This window comes from Rattus rattus, chromosome 1 (genome assembly GCF_011064425.1).
Source record: "Rattus rattus isolate New Zealand chromosome 1, Rrattus_CSIRO_v1, whole genome shotgun sequence".
Classification (NCBI taxonomy): domain Eukaryota; kingdom Metazoa; phylum Chordata; class Mammalia; order Rodentia; family Muridae; genus Rattus; species Rattus rattus.
The window spans coordinates 255,805,345-255,822,229 of NC_046154.1; the positions used below are offsets into that span (position 1 = coordinate 255,805,345).

At 48.3% G+C, this 16,885-nt stretch overlaps 1 protein-coding gene and 1 non-coding gene across 3 annotated transcripts in view; one reads left to right on the plus strand and one right to left on the minus strand.

The window, feature by feature from the left end:
* The window catches only part of Tbc1d22a (TBC1 domain family member 22A), a 291,146-nt gene that overhangs the window by 252,286 nt on the left and 21,975 nt on the right, over positions 1 to 16,885 (plus strand). The window lies entirely within an intron of this gene.
* LOC116890428 lies at positions 6,329 to 6,391 on the minus strand. The gene has a single exon (XR_004386626.1). It is a non-coding gene; the product is annotated as a U7 small nuclear RNA (small nuclear RNA).

Here is a 16,885-nt window from a genome sequence, read left to right on the forward strand (position 1 = left end):
TGTTGAAGGAGGCAGAGGAATGTCCAGAATAACTGGGCCCAGAAGTGGGGGAGCAGTGGCCACAGGCTGAGGGCACAGGCTTTGTCCCATGGGATGGCAGAGAGATGGGATGGCAGGAGTCGGTGTGTAGACACGGGCTGGCGATTCTAGGCCATCGGGCAATTGGGAGGACAGGTAAGTTCACACACACAGAGCAGGGCAGAGCCTGCAACTGCAGGATTTCCAACTGGGCAGCTGCAGGACTGTGGGGACAGGAAAAGAGTGGCCACAGGGCCTGCTGGAAAGAAGGAGCAGGCCCAGCCTTAGATGTAGTAAAGGGCTGGAAAAGTTTATATTCAGGGAGAGAGTGGGGAGACTTAGGTATGGGGGGACAGAATTTGTGCCTGAGTTGTCTAGCTGCCCCAGGGGGACTCATCCTCAGGTAGTCGTCCCAGCTCTAAGCAAGGCCTGCTTCCTTGTTCTTTGAGGACAGCTGTTGCACAGAGCCTGCCACCCCAAACTCATGTTATGGGACACGGTTTTCATGGAGAATGAGCAGGCTGAGGGTCTTGTGTCATATCCATCTTTGTCTGTGTTCCCCCCACCCCACCCCTGTGCCCTGTGCCACGGTAGAGTGTTTGTTTCCTGGCCTGCACATTCAAATATGGACAGTAATTTTCTTCTCCGACCTCAGAAGATGTGCCCTCCTTATTAAGCCCCACTGCTCATTATGGTAATAGCGGCAGGCATGAAGATCTGAGCCATTTCTGAGCGAAGTATCCTGTGGGCTACAAAGTTGAATAGCAACTTTCTTATCAGGAGAAGTGATTAAAGGCTGAAGATGAGGCATGAGGGAAGATGAAAGGAGCGGGTTGTGGGAGAGGCTCCCGGAGCCTTACAGTCCTTAAGTCCAAGAGAAGTAATGAGCACTGCTTTCCTGTGGCTCAGCTGAACAAGGAAAGCACAAGGCACACCCCGAGAACACCCTCCTTGCTGCTGCCTGATGGGACTTGCAAGGACAGCCTGATGCCCTACAGAGGTCTGTACCGGGCTTCACAGTCCTAGCTAGAGTGAACTTTGTGGAATACCAGCTTTAGGAATGTATGCCATCAAAGAGCAGTGCCAAGCACAGCTCTGGAGCAGCACTAGGAAGCCATACCTTGGGGCTTGCTACCCAGGAGAGTGGCAGTGCTGACGCAGGGGGTTGCCTCTTCCCAGCCTAGATGGAAGTCTGTAGAAAGAGAGGCAGCACCGTGGGGGTGTTCTGCACACACAAGCATATAAGCGGGAACACACATGAAGACATGTATCCACAAACATGCATACATGCCCGTAGTATTTCTTAGGAAATAAGGAATGAAGAAGAATGTGGCTACTCTTTTCCTTCTTAATGTGGAAAACAAAACAAAACAAACCCTTTCTCTTTGCAAATGGGAAGTTCTTGCTGAGATAGTCATAAAGAAAAATGATTTCTTTTGGTACAATGACCCCTGTGCTTTTGCTCCTTCAGTTATTATGTCTCTGAGGGACATCTGACTATCACATGAGGCCAGCTCACTTTTGTGTTCATAAAGGAAGACGCATGCTTCTGTATGGGAAGGAGGAGCCTCTGTTTCATGGGTCTTCAGCCAAATTCCATGAGAGGCTGTCTGTACGTTCTCTGGAGCCATGGGAGGTACTTGGAGTGTACTTGCAGAGCATGGGCTACCCTAGGGCAGGGATGGCTGAGTCATTTGCCTTCTTGGGAGTACCTGGTGGCCCTTCCTTTTGGGACATCCAGTCTTCACCTTTGCCCTGAGTTACCTCCCAACCTTCCTAACATCCCACTGCCCTCAGTTTCTCACTCTTTACAAGAGGATAGTGGCTGGTGGAGAGAGGAGTTGCCTGTCCCCCTCCCAGTCCCTGAGTTTCTGCTCCTGCCCCCTCACCCCCAACCCTCATGGTGGAGGGTCCATGTGCCCTCTCCGTATCACTACCTTGGAGAGGTATGAGGGCTGCGGTAGTTCAGACTTGCTGTCGTCGCTTCCCCTTTAAGAAATGAGCCCACAGGCAGTTCTCAGAGAAAGAGATGGAGGTCTAGAGGCTGTAGAAAATCAATTTGAGTCCTGTGACCATGCTCAGACACACCTACATATTTTATTACGTTATCTTTCTGTGTTGGAGTTTACCTTCTTTGGGGGGATGAGCAGCTACAACCTCACGTCTATGGCCTGGCCGTGGCTGGGATAATGGTTAACAGACACCTTAGACCTGTGAGGTGGTTGTTCACGGTGGTCCAATGTCTGCACACCTCCAAAGCACACGGGAAAGCCCAGTGCTTCCAGAGTCAGGTACAGTAGGTGAAGAAGTGTGTACATATGCAGATAGCCCTAAAGATCATCCGTGTATGCTGTACGCCTGTGTCTGAAGTGACCGGCTCTCATCTCCCTTTCCTTCTCACCAGGTCTATCCTGCACCCTTTTAGACACGTGGCTGAATCTGTCACTGGGTGTTTCAGTGTGCAGTGTGTTACAGCTTCATGTAAATAGCAGAAAAAGTTTGAAGACTTTCAGCCATTTAACCTCGTTGGGCTTAATGAAAAAGATCCCAGGATCTTTGGGGTGCACCTCTTCCCCAGAAGGAAGCCAGAACAGACCACTATAGGGTGACATTTCCTTAGTTTATAAGCAGGGCTCAGCAGAGGATCCTGGGCACTGGGGGATGGGGTAGGGTAATGGCCCAGGTTTCCAAGTCTGAAGTTATTCTTCCTTGCATCAAACTCATCCTGTTTTCTCCCTGCCCTGCTGCTTCCACATGCCACCCTAACGTGATGTCACCTTCCTCCATTCTACCAGGAGCTGACTCCTCTCTTCCTGCTCTGTCTCCTGGCTGACAGAATGCACTGGGTAGTTTCCTGGAGCATCTACTGACCACACCACTCCTCTGTGTCAGACTTCTTTGTCACATACATGAAAAAGTGAGCTAAAAATATGTAGTGGCTAAAGAGAGTAGTGTTATTATAATAACAATTAGCAAAACAAGAAGCCATGACTTTGAAGAGTTAGGAAGAGTATATGGGAGAGTTTGGAGGTAAGGAAAGGGAATGGAGAAATGTAATTTAATTACTATCTTGATAAGGAATTTAATTCATTAAAAAACAAAAACAAAAAAGAACCAAGTACTTTTTACCAGTACAGTGGGAAAGATGTCTTCCGAGCATCAGTGGCAGCCCTGTGGCTCTAACCTCCCCACTAAGCCCACTCTGTTCTGGCCAGCCTTTCCAGCACAGTGGCTCCACTGCATGCTGCCTGCTCATGCAGGGAGTGAGCTGCCCCCACCTGTGTCTTAACATTACATTCTCTTCTTTTACAGACAAGTTTCCCTCAGCTGCTATAGTTGTTTGCACATAAAGAGTCCCCCCAAATCCTATGATTTAAAGACTTGATCCCAGCTGGTGGAGCCAGTCAGTGAGAAGTGATTACTAGGTTCTTTCTAGGGCTCTAGGCTAATTAAGGGGTTATCCATTGATGGGTTGGGGTATTGCTAGGAGGTGATGGAGACCAGGAGGTAGAGCCTAGTTGGAGGGATGTGGGTCTTTGGGACTATGACTTTGAAGAGTGTGTTGGTCCCTGGCTTTTTTCTCTCACCTGCTTCCTGGCCACCATGATTTAGACAGTTCTGCCCCATCATGATTTTCCTGCCTTGCCTCAGTCCTAAGAGCCATGGAGTCAGCTCACCAGGTCGCATACGCCTTTGTATCTGCCATGGACAATTGTCACAAGTGGTCACTGCTATAATTGCCTGACCATGTAATTGGTTTACGGGAGGGCATCGAGAAGTCTGGAGAGGTAGGCTCTAAGCCTTAACTTATGGGTCATGGCCTCTCAGAGGGCCATATAACCCTTTCATGGGGGCTCCTAAGACTATTTTAAAACACAGATGTTTAAGTTATAATTCATAACAGTAGCAAAATTACAGTTATGATGTAGCAATGAAAAACATTTATGGTTGGGGGTCACCACAACATGAGGTTTAAAGGTGTAGCATTAGGAAGGGTGAGAACCACTGTTTTAAGCAGAGCTTAGTGGGTGGTTCTCAAGGGAGTTCAGGACCCAGAATGTGACTAGGAATGTGGAGAGTAAAGACTGATATAGGCTTCCAATGGGAAGTGAACCAGAAGCCATTTGTGTTATACTGTAGAGGGAAACTTGTCTACATTTTACCCACACCTGGAGACTTTACATAAAGCTGAACTTGGAAAATTCAAGCTTTGCTGGCTGCTTCCAGGTTTGCATTGAAGATGGTTAAAACAGAGAAGGGTGAGTAAACCTTGTAACTTGTCTGTAAGAGAAGTGACTGTAAAGTTAAGACTGAGAAACCTGCTGCCTAAAGGGATTAGTAACAGCAGAGAGTAACCATGGACTTGCACCAGGACAGTAGAAAAGCTGCCTCCACGGCATCTCAGGAATGGCAGGATCCTTCCTATGACACTAATGATTATAAAAGTATTAGCACATTAAAAAGACTTTCCTTTGAGAAGGACGTCCCACCTAGGCCTGCTGTACACAAGGGGTCACCTATGGAGATTCCCGTCATCGTTCTGGGAAGCCCAGATGTGCAGGCTCATGCAGCTATGGTCTTAGGAGCCCTGGCTGCTGCTTGAAATCACTGCCCCTTGTGCTGCTGGTGAATGCAGGTGGAAGCCTCCATCCAAGTTGAAGTATTGGGAGTCCAGGTAAGATGTAGCAAGTAGCATCTCCCACACCAAAGGGCAGCACACGAGGCTGTGATCCTGAAGCTGTTAGATGCAGTGAAGACCTAAGGAAACTGGAGATGCCAGGGGTATGGAGTATTTGCCATAGAAAGCTCCAGACAGTGAAGAGAGCCATCTGTGATGGTTTGTATATGCTCAGCCCAGGGAGTGGCACTATTAGAAGGTGTGGCCCTGTTGGAGTAGGTGTGTCATTGTGGATGTGGGCTTAAGATCCTTGTCCTAGCTGCCTGGAAGTGAATATTCTGCTAGCAGCCTCCAGATGAAGATGTAGAACTCTCAGTTCTGCCTGTACCATGTCTGCCTGGATGCTGCCATGTTCCCGCCTTGATGATACTGGACTGAACCTCTGAACCTGTAAACCAACCCCAATTAAATGTTGTTCTTTATAAGACTTGCCTTGGTCATGGTGTCTGCTCACAGCAGTAAAACCCTAACTAACACACCATCCAAAGAGAAAAACTGTGCTCTATGGCTGTCAGAGCTGGCGTGGTGCTTCCAGGCTCTTCGGAGCTTCTAGCATGCCACCTTGACCCTGATGTGCATTTGTTTGTGTATACTGCTAGCTTTCAGTCCTCTTCTTTTTCTTCCTTCTCGGCCCTGCCCCTTGCTTTTGGAATGGAAATGTTTCCTCTGGATCATTGTATGTTAGAGTTACACAACTAAGAATTTACCTTGAGTCTCAGAGAAAACTTCACCTGGGTCCTTGAGCGGAGCTTGAACCATTGAGAATTCCTGGCTATAGACTCAATGCACCTTTTAGTTTGAAATGTATGTGAACCTTTTAGGGGCCAGGGTGGAGTATTACAGCTTAGACATGAATTACCCCCACCTTTCCCTATGGACAGAAGATGGGATATGTGTATCCCCACTTCATCATTACATTGCTATTTAAATGGGTGGAAAGTACCCAGAATGTAGAGATGCTCATCCTCAATATAGCACATCACCAGAAGATCCAGCTTCTGGTTGCATTTCACTTTGAGCCAAGGCCTTGATGTCTGCGTGGTAGATGTCAGGTTCAACCCAAGCAGCATATAAGTTTAGGTGGCTAGTACAGCGTTAGGACATTGAGACTTGAAAATAATAAGTATCAGAAATAGAATTAGCATGCTTAGGTGATAGTTATAAAAAGCAATACCCTGTGTATTCTAGTGTACAATCATAAAATGGATGGCACCTGAACATAAATTGTAGGTTTGAACTGGTTACTTCAAATCAGCTGTACATGTGCACAAGATCTTAGCACTGTAGCCAGTTTTAAACTATTCACTGCTAAATTAGAAAACCATTACTGCCAAGGACCATCTTCAGCTTAGAGATGGGGTTCTGAGGAAGGAGTGTTTGGGAGTAGTGAAAGAAATGACTTGAAGTCAAATGATGGAGTGCAAGATAACAGCTCTGTAGTCTGTTCAAGATGGCTCCCTGGACAGTTTTCTGTAGATAACTCTTGGCTGTATAGTCTGCTTGAGTTAGCTTTCTGCTGGAAATAGCTTTCTACTTGAGACAGCTCTCCTGCTAGAGAATAATTCTAAAAGATTTCTGGATAGCTCATGGGTTTTCTGACCAAAGTCAGAAAAGCTGCTAGAAAAAAAATTGTTGGATTTTCCAACCAAAGTCAGAATAGCTGCTAGAAAAATTCTGAAAGGGCTGTGTTCACTCTCCAAACAGTTCTCTCTGGGTAGCTCTCTCTTGTTTACCAAAGTTCCCTTTTGATTATCCCATGAATTAGCATTTTTATGACCTTAGCCCCCTGACTCTTAGAAAACAGCAAGTACATTCAAAACAAAACAAACAAAACAAAACAAAATATGGCAAATGATTTCAGAGATCTGCCTGCCTTTATAAGCATAGACGGTGGAATCCTGTCCTGAGATTACCATTTCCACCATGCCTGGACCTAAATTTGCTCTGTCTGAGGCTAACCTTGAACTCAGGAATCTGCTTGCCTTTGTAAGCACAAACAATAAACTTAGTTGGGTGAGATATTGACCTGTGATCACACTCCTCAATTTTCTTTATCTCCTTCTTTAGTATCTTTCTGACAAGCTGGCTCATAGTGCAGCCGCCTCTGTTCTTTTAGCCCCTCATATAATTCCTATTTTATCCATATATTTTGCATAGTTGAGAAATTATACATTTTTAAACTCATGTTTTCAGAGTTCTTTCCCACAGCCTTAAGATCACAACATTTACAATTTTGCCAAGAACATTAGACACACCCTTGCCTTCCAGGCTCATGCTGCTTCTAATTATCATGAAGTCATTAATCTTGGCAGAGAGAACATCTCCTGAAGAAGCAACATAAAATAAATTATACAGGCAAGCCTTGTGTCCAGTAACCATCAACACTGGTAGAGGCCTATGTCCTGTTAGCTCTGCTACAGGGGCAAGAACTGTGTCATGCCATCTTTTTTGCATGGTCAGGCAGGACTAGGCACATTACTTTGTTCTTAAAAGAGAAAACATCTTCACCATGGAGTTTTGACTGTCCTTAGGGTAGGACTCTGGTACAGTGAGGTTGTGCTTTGAACATAGGCTCATATATTTGAATACCTTGTCACCAGAGAGTGGAACACTTTTATAGGAGTAGGTGTGGCTTTGTTGGAAGAAGCCCATGCTCGGCCCAGGTTCTCTCCCTGCCTGTGGACCAGGATGTAAAGTTACTCAGCTACTACCTGTCTGAATGCTGCCATGCTCCCCCCCATCATGATAATGGACCAACCTCTGAAACTGTAAGCAAACCCCCAATTAAATGTTTCTTTATATAAGAGTTGTCTTAGTCATGGTGTCTCTTCAGAGCAACAGAAAAGTGATGAAGACAAAAGCTGGTTGCTTTGGCAGGCCGGACTAGGCTGTTTGTTGGAGGAATATAGAAGACTTTGCGAGTTCGGACTGGAAGAGTGGCTGGATACTGTAAGCAGGACTTAATGGGCCATCCTAATATGAACATGGAAAGCAGTGCTGAGGGCAGAACTGTGTCAGCTCAGTAAAGACATTTCAGAGGGGAAGAATAGTAAGTGGCTAGACACCATTCTTTTGATATTTTGGCAAAGAAAGTGCATGTTTTCATCCCTGTCCTAAAAAATATACCTGAAGTATTTTGGATTAATGGCATTGGCAGAGGAGACTTCAAAACAACTTACTGACTTTGTCATGGGGTTATTAGTAGCCACTGTTACACAGTTCCACAGTGTAAAGGTGTGAGAGGAGCAGGGAGAAATACAAAATGTGCAGAGTGAGGAGAAAAGTAGCATCAGGAAAGGTGATGTTGGAGCCAGGTCCTATGCTCAAGGAGAGTAAAAAAACTCAAAGAAAATCCTGGTGCCAAATGAAGAAGCAGTGATGACCTCAGGGCAAGACCCAGCCCAGCTAAGCTTCCAATTTGTGAGAAGGGATTAAAGCTTTAGCAGGGAAGCGAACCATCGGCAACTGAAAGTGGGAACACATTTACTGAAAGAGGGGGCCGAGTACCAGCCCCAGCAAGCAGCAGAACTTGGCAGCTTCTGCCTTGTCTCAGCTTCATGGTTCTGGCTTTAGAGTCAGAGATACAAGAAAAGGTTGTAGAATCTTCCTCCACAGCTAAGGACAGCCCCTGAGGCCAGATGTATGTCAGAGATGTCCCTACCTGGATGCCCAGAGAGGCCATTACCCGAAGCTGTGAAGGTGAAGCCTGGATTGTGTCGGAGGCGCCAAGATGTTGGAGATGCTAGAGCTGTAGGATACCTGCCGAGGAAGCTGCTGACAGGATGAGGTACCAGCCCAAGGGAGAGAACGTGTTTCAGTCAACAGAACTGAAAGAGTTGGTGATCTGAAGAGCACTTTGGCATCAGACATGGAGATGCAGAATGTTTGTCCTGCTAGTTTTCAGTCTTGCTTTGGTCCAGTGTTCCTTCACTGTGCTTTATATCCTCCCTTTTGGAATGGCAATATGTATTCTATGTGATTGAATGTTGGAAGTATGCAGTCTACATTCTGATTTTGATTTTACAGGGTTACAGTTAAGAGAATGCTTTGAGTCTTGGCAGAGGTCAAAGCAGTCTTGATACTGAAAGTCTATGGGGACTTTTGAAGTTAGACTGAATGCATTTTTGCATAATTATGAGACTACAAGTTTATAGGGACTGTGGAGTAGAATATGGTAGTTTGAATAAGAATGGCCCCCAAGGGGTAAGAGCTATACGAGCTGTTACCTGGCCATGCAGAGGTCCCAGAACCTGTGCTTGCTGTCTGGTTGAAATTTCAGCTCCACAATAGAACTGAAAAACTTAGTGAGTGACTGTGGCTGTGTAGGGAGTCATAGGACAGTCCTCATTGGGAAGTGACTGTGACTATGTGGAGTAGCTTATGTCCCTTGGGAAGGGACTGTGGCTATGTGTTGCTTGAGTCCTCAGTCCTGCCTGGCACCCCCTTGGGGGCAGTGGGTGAGAAGGGATGGAACAGTGGCTCAGACTTGGGAGCAGGTGAGAATGCAGCAGAAAGCTCGTTTATTAATCCTTGAGGAGCGCCCTTCATACCCCCCCACCCGAGTCCCATTGGTCCCAAGCAAGCCTATCTTCTGAGTGGCAGTTCCCGATTGGCTGTTATTGTCTGTGTCACCAATCTCTTGGCTCTCAGACAGGATTCAGTTTGGCCCTCATGTGGGGGAAGCTGGCTCTGCAGCTGCATAGCCCGACTCCCTATTTACCAAAGTTTATGTGGAAGCAGCCACCTTCCTGGCAGAGGGGCCTTTCTGCTCCTCCAGCAGTTATGTACTGGGACAGTTACATAGATGGAAGTCAGCCCTCATTGGGAAGTGACTGTGCCTATGTAGAATAGCTGAGGGTCAGCCTTCCTTGGAAAGGGACTGTGGCTGTGTGGAGTAGCTTAGGGGACAGCTCTCCTAGAGCATGGCAGGCCCCTATGTACACTGCCTTACTGTGGTCCATCACTTCCATCTGGGGCTGGGCCTGGGGCTGGCAGGTGGCAGGGGCAGCAGAGCTTCAGCTGTGCCACTTGGAACGTGGCCTCTGCCTGTGTGCACTTGTGGGCTTTGTAGATGAGTCACGTCTCATACAGCAGCAGCCTTGGCCAGCTGCAGCTACTCTGGTCCTGTGTGTCTTTGCAGGTCTGCATGGCCTTACCTGGGCAGTTTCCTCTGACAGGTACATTTTCCTCCCCACTTCCTTTATAAGAGAAGTCCTCCCATGTGGGGTGAAGGGACCCCAGGGCCCTTTTCCCTAGGCAGCTGCAGGCGATTCAGAAGAGCTGTGCCCATTGGTGAGCTGGAGGACAGCTGAGTGTTCACAACTTTGCCGGCATCTCTCACTCATTTGCCTGTGAATTAATCCTGCCATTAAGGAAAAAATTAGACTCACCACTCAAATCATTAATTGAGAGGCCTTATTATCTCATTAATGGTGTTTGATATCTAAGGCAGATGAACTAAAGGAAGCTTGCCTGCTTGGTCCTCAAAGAAATGTAATTACAGCTTGGGCATTCTTAAAATGTCCCCTCTCTGAGTCACATGTCCCCTTTTGCTTCCTTTTGTGGACACTGAGACAAGTCTTCCTTGGGAATAAGAATGACACTGCCATAGAGAAGCACTGCTGGAGGCTGGTGGGCCTGCAGCCTGCACTTTGCTCAGACCCAAGGATCCCTGCTGTCCTTGTGGGCACCTGCGGAAGCAGGCCTCGTGCACAGAGCTCACGTGTGCCAGCATTTGGAGGATTCAGCCAACTTTGGTAGACACTGACCTGTAAAGGCTGAGAAGGAGAGGACCTGACACTTTGAGGTAACCCGAGTGAAAAGCAGCTGGGAGAAACTGGCTGGACGGGTGTGACCAGCACCCTAAACCCTACAACAGTTACTTGACTAGCAAACCCCTGGGCTTCTTGGTGGAGAACTGCTGGTTTGGTGTGCCCTATCTCCTTTGTTTATTTAGCCAATGGAGAGAAGGGGCTCAGGCTGGGACACAGCCTCTTGGACTCTGCTGGGGCAGGGCAGCTCGCACCACAGGCCTGGCGATGCAGTGGAAGTCCCCAGTCAGCAGCTGAGACTGACTTCTAGAGAGGCTTAGGTAAGTGGTAAGAGAAACCAGGGTGCCAGGCTGAAGACTTAGTCACTTCCGTGTGGACCCTGAGCAGCCCTTTGCCTGCTGTCCCCATTAGACCCAGGTAGTGAGTGCTAAGAAGGACGCGCAGCCGTCAGGGAGGATGCTGCCGATGCCCAGGTTAGTGCTGTGGGCTGTGGTTAGTATTTAATATCAATGGGGGGGGGTCTGCCCCACCGTTGATTATTTCCAGATAAAGACACAAAGCTTTTATATTTGTAATAGGCCTTAAACAGCACTGGAGCCGGGTAGGTACCAGCCCTCTATATTATTTTGTCTACTTTCCTATCAGTAACCCTGAGATATGACTTGCCATGTTCCTCCTGGACCTCTCTTACTCTGACTGACCAGCCCTCATGGCCAGTTCTTGGGATCCCTTACCCATGGTATCTTCTCCTTTCTCCATTTCACTTTCCTCTCCGTATGGTCCCTGCCTCAGACCCCCAACTCTGGGAACCGAAGCCCCACCCACCTCTCTTCTGCCCAGCTGTAGGCTATAGGCGTCTTTATTCAACCAATAGTTTTAAATTAAGGAGCAAGGCTACTTAGCATCATTTGGTGTCTGTGAGGATTTCCTCGTTCCTGAGGCAACCAGAGCTTGGGGCCAGTGATTCACATTACAGTGCATAGCAGCAGACCAAACCTCAACAGTGGGTGGCATGCGTTCCTCTGACTGAATCCCTGCAGACCTGTCCCAGACAATGCATAGTGCCTCAGCCACCAGCCCCAGAGCAGGGGCAGGGCAGGAAGGGGACACTTGTCACAGGGACCTTGTTAAGTCTTCACTCCCATCTAGCACAAATAAAAGAATAAGATAAAATGAGATAAGAGGTAGGTGCTAAGGGAACGTTTGTGCTGTCTTACCATCCTCCTCCCTACCAAGAAGCCCTTGATTTGTGTGATATGCTCATTTTGTTACCCTAATTGGTTTGAGGATTTTTAGGGCAAATACGACAGGATTTCTCAATTCAACTTTGGGGTGTTTGTTTTTTGAGATAAAACACAAGGAAGAAGTTGCATTGATTTTTTTTTTTAATTCCTCATGCAAAGAAAAATATTTGTTCTTGTTGTGTTTAGTGTGTATGATTCTCAGAGAGGTTGGCACAGTGGGGGGGGCTCTAGTCATACCTGACAGTTAGCCTCAGGACTACCTGACATTTAGCCTCAGGACTACCACAGTAAGGAGCACTCACTGTCCCTCAGCAAGGAGCCAACTTCCCTTCACATTCCTGTCTTCCGTCCTCTACTGAGACAGCCTTACAGAGCCCTAACTTTGGGGTGCTGTGATACCTGCCCTCATATCCTGGAGCTTGGCCCTGCCTCCTCCATGGCTTCTTCACTGTAGCTACCTTCAGAGCCAGTGAGTAGTCATCTTAGCCAGTCAGTGAGGTATACTTAGAGGTGTCAGGAATGTCTTGGAGCATAACTGCCCATGGCCTGTCACCACCATGGGTACTTGTCTATCACCCAGTGGGCCTCCTAGTCTCCCTATAGTCCAGAGGCTAAGTGGGAGGTCACCAAGCAGAAAAAGTACAGCAGTCACCTCAGGGTCTGGGGTCTGACAGGCAAGGTCTTCTTCCTTTGGCCTTGGTAGAAGAGACAAAGTGTTTCTTGAGTCTTTTATGAGGTCACTAGCCCATGAAGGATTCTTCTGTGACCTCCCTATAGTCCAGAGGCTAAGGGGGGTCACCAAGCAGAAAAAGTACAGCAGTCACCTCAGGGTCTGGGGTCTGACAGGCAAGGCCTTCTTCCTTTGGCCTTGGTAGAAGAGACAAAGTGTTTCTTGAGTCTTTTATTAGGTCACTAGCCCGTGAAGGATTCTTCTGTGACCTCAGGTCTTTCCCTGTCAGCATATTCAGATCATAGTGACACAGTAGAAAAGGCCTGACACTATCAAGGGTGTTTTCAGGACGGTCAGAAGCCCCCTTCTCCATGACCTAGCTGACAGTCACCACCACTCTCCCACTTTCCATCCCCCAGGCATGGCCCTGTAGCCATGCAATGCCTCAAGATAGGGTAGAGTTTGAGAGCAGTCAGGATTATGCTGCCTGCAAGGCTGTACACCGTCCCCAGCCTCCAGCACTGCTCTGACTGGGGCAACAACTGCCACTGCTGCTATCACCACCACTTCCACAGTTGCTGCTGTGACCACAGCTGTCACTTCTGCTGCCACAGACCTAATGGTGGTGGTGACAGTCAAGGTTTGCCAAAGAACATGAGTGCATGTATTGCAACCCACCATGCACATGCAGATCAAAATGGCATGTGCCAGTGTGGAGGTGCTGCAAGCCTGGTGCCAAGGGCAGAGGACTGTCATTGAGCATAGTGTCTCTGAGCATGTGCCAACCAGCCCGGCTCAGCCTATGTATGCTTCACTCCTCCGTCCTCAGGGAGCCTGTCTGAGCTCCATCCCCTTGCGCTATGGTATAAACCTCAGGATGGTACTGTGTAGCCTCATCATGACTTCTAGCTCACCTGAGTTGGTAGCACTGAAAGCTAATAGCTGGTGACACAGCAGAGAGTGGCCTTTTTGTAAGTTCTGACTGAATTGAGAAAGTTTCTCTCTGGGGTGACACCAGCACCTTTGTTCATAAACTCAGTCATTCCTTCCAGCTTTTTGAAGCATGGCTGGCTCACCTGGACTGTGGCCACCCCCATGCTGACCCACCTGGATTGGGGCCCTTTGGCTTGTTTGCTGGGTGGTTTTCTTTACTCATCCAACCCCGGTTTGCTTGGGTACAGTGATCCAAAGCCTCTAGAGATGGTTACTATAAACACATGTTTGAGACAGAGTTCACCGAGGCCAGTACCTCAGAGAATGCCTCTGGGATGAGCCACAGGTACCCCGGTAGTCACAGCTCCCATTGCCTCGGGAGTCAGAAACCTGTATTGATTTCTGGAGGGCCTCCTGGCTGGGGCGGCCCTGGATCCTCACTGCTCAGGATGACCAGGAGTGTCCCTGTGGGGTCAGCCAGCCCTGTTGGGCTCTACCCAGCTCCTTCACACAGGATGTCTCCCCAGCTCTTCCATGTAGAGTACAGGATACAAGGGCCTCCCACTGTTTGGATGTGGGGAAGCACCTCTCCTGGGGCATGCCACAAGTCTACACTGACATCCTCTGAGGACAGGAGGTGGGGAGGGAGGGTAAACTGCTCCCGTCACCCATCCTCCCTTACTAACAGCCCCATTCTTGGTACGGCTTGTGTCTCCAGATAATCCTTTGTAGTAAACCTAATCCTGCCGTCCATGAGACACAGCCTGTGAGCTTGTCACCAAGTCAAATGATTTGACATTCCCTCTTCCATTATCACGCAGAACTGGAATCTCCTCACTCTAAGTACCTATCTGCGATCCTGCCTACATTCCCCGCCATATTAGCATCTTTTATAATCATTATCTGACGACTTTGTCACCGTGGAGACTAGTCTCTAGGAACAGCAGTGACACCCCAAATGAAGCTCGGCAATTTTTTTGGGGCCGTTTCTCCTCACTGGGCACAGTGGACATCACTCGAAACGGAAATTGAGATGTATGCATTTAGAAATCAATTGAAGAGATCCCATCCCTCAGCTCTGAATGGGAGTGCCAAATCCATCTGTTCTGGCCAGGGCAGCTCTGCCTGCTCCACGTATTTGCAGACGGATCTCATCAGTTGTGAAAAATGCTTCATGGCAGAGCCTAGTTCAGAAAACACATCTTGTTTATCCACAAACTGCCCTGAAAGTCTGGGTGAGGCGGTGGCCCAGGGATAGGTGGTTCTGGGGCTCTCAGTTACTGTGGCCTTGAAGACCCTGTGATGGGTGACACGTGATGGAGTGGTTGTTCCATGCAGTGACACACACACACACACACACACACACACACACACACACACACACACACACACACACACCTCCTACCTGTACAAACAGCCTAGAACAGGTAGGCAGACCAGCAGGACCTGAGCCTTAGGCTCCAGAGCTAGGGCCCTCAGCTCTGCTCCTCCTTGGCACAGTGCAGTGGGCTGGCTTTGCCTTTCTCCCTCCTCAAGGCAGCTGTCACTAGTATGTGTAAGATCTGAGCACCCGGGGTTGGGGATTTAGCTCAGTGGTAGAGAGGCCCTGGGTTCGGTCCCCAGCTCTGGAAAAAAAAAAAAAAAAAAAAAAAAAAAAAAATCTGAGCACTGTCTTGCATGGTGTACTGTGTGTATACTGGTGTGTTTCAATCCTTTTAGGAAAGTAGGGTGGCCTCCATTTGAAGGTTCAAAGCTTTGGCCAGGGTCACACAGCTGGCACCTGACTGGGTGAGCTGAGCCTAGGTTCCCCGGAAAGTCCCAGGCAATATGCAGTCAGGTACCATGGTTCTGTGAGGAACACAATGTGTACCAATCATCTGTTTCAGAGCTCTTGGTTTTCGTAGGAAGGGAGGGCAGGGCAGGAGGAAGGAAAGAAGGGCCAATATTTTGGTTTAAAAACACAGTTTTATCTATCGGATTCTACTAGTTCTAAAGCATAGCTTAGCCCAATAGTTTTAAGCCTTAACTGAAATTCTCACTTTTCCAAACTGTGCTGTGATGGAATGCGCTGGCTCCCTGTGTATTGTTTTGCCATTGATGGTGCTGACAGAACATGAGTGACATCAGCCCCTGCGTGCACAACCTTCTGCCAGACCAGTAATGTGTGCCTGCCCCTGCCACTGCTGGGCCTGGTGCCTTCATGCAGAGGTTGGCTCCTCCTAGAACTGGCCAGCTTTTACATTCCCAGTGGGGAAGTTAGGGCTGTAGAGCTTGAATTGTTTATTTTCTCTCTTCCCCCACATATCCAGCTATCTACCCCCACCCCCTTCACTCTCTCTTCACCCCACCACACTTCCGCCCACTCACCCCCTCACACAGCCCCAGCCTGTTCGCACGGCCATCCTTCCACTTAGTTGCACGCCCACCCTGCGCTCCACGTTCATTTGGACAGCACCCTGTTGGGGGCCTTAGTGAGACGGGCAGCTTTAGAGGCAGTCTTCTATGTTAATGGACCTTCAAATGACATTTACTTTATTTTCAGCTAAAATGTTTTTATGAAAGCTGAGAATTCCTGGAGGCACTCTTGTCCACCATTTTAACTTTTACACCTGTGTACCATGACCTTGAGCTAAGCATGTCCCCAAATGTGTCCACTCTCTTTCCTTCTTATTTATGACACATTGAGCATGCTCAGAAGTGAACTGCTTAACAGCCTTGCTCGGGAATGGACAGCCCCTATATGAATATGCATAGGTTACTAAATGAGGTGTCCATGCTTACTTTGTGGAGGAGGCCTTGCTTGAGAAACAGGTCGCCTCATCTGCTACAGCTCATAAATCCCCTCTCTCACCTCTCGTTCCTGCACGGCGGCCTGAACTCCCCAAGGTGGGAACCCATTTTGTTTGGTTACTACCTTTCCTCTCTCAGTCCTGTGCTGGGCCATGCTAACTAAGCCTTTGCATCAGAGCACATGGAGACACGCTGTGAAAAACACTGTGTCACGTAGCTTCCTAGAGGGAACCCCTGGGAGGAGTGTGCTCCTACCCAACCCTGACTTTGAGGGGATCCACCCAGGTGTCAGGACCCCAGAGCCTGCAGGCCCCCACCCTTGTAAGCTCAAGGCCTGCCTCTGAGGAGCAGACATGCAGGTCTACAAATTGATGGAGCCCTAAAAGCAGCGCTTGCCCTCATGAGTCTATAAATCTCAGGCCAGAGTACTTGGCCGTGACCCTTTACCATTCCTGAAAACAAAAGGAAAGTGTCCTAACAGCAGAGGATTTACAGCCTGGGTTTTACTGGAACCAGAAAGTGAGAAGCTGGGTCCAGGCTAGTTAATTAGTTTTGAATGGCTTCCAGGAATAAGTTTGCATTTTAAGTATCACCATCAGTGCCGTTGCACACCTTCAATGTGGTGACAACCTGGGTGGCTTATAGCACTGGGCCCTGGGAAGTACAGAGGCCTTCTCCCAGCAGGTAGCCTTGCCTAGAATCCTGTGGGAAACTGTGCATATATATGGACAGTGGTTCAGTCCTTCTGAAGAGACAGGGAAAGGTGGAAAACTCCCTTTTC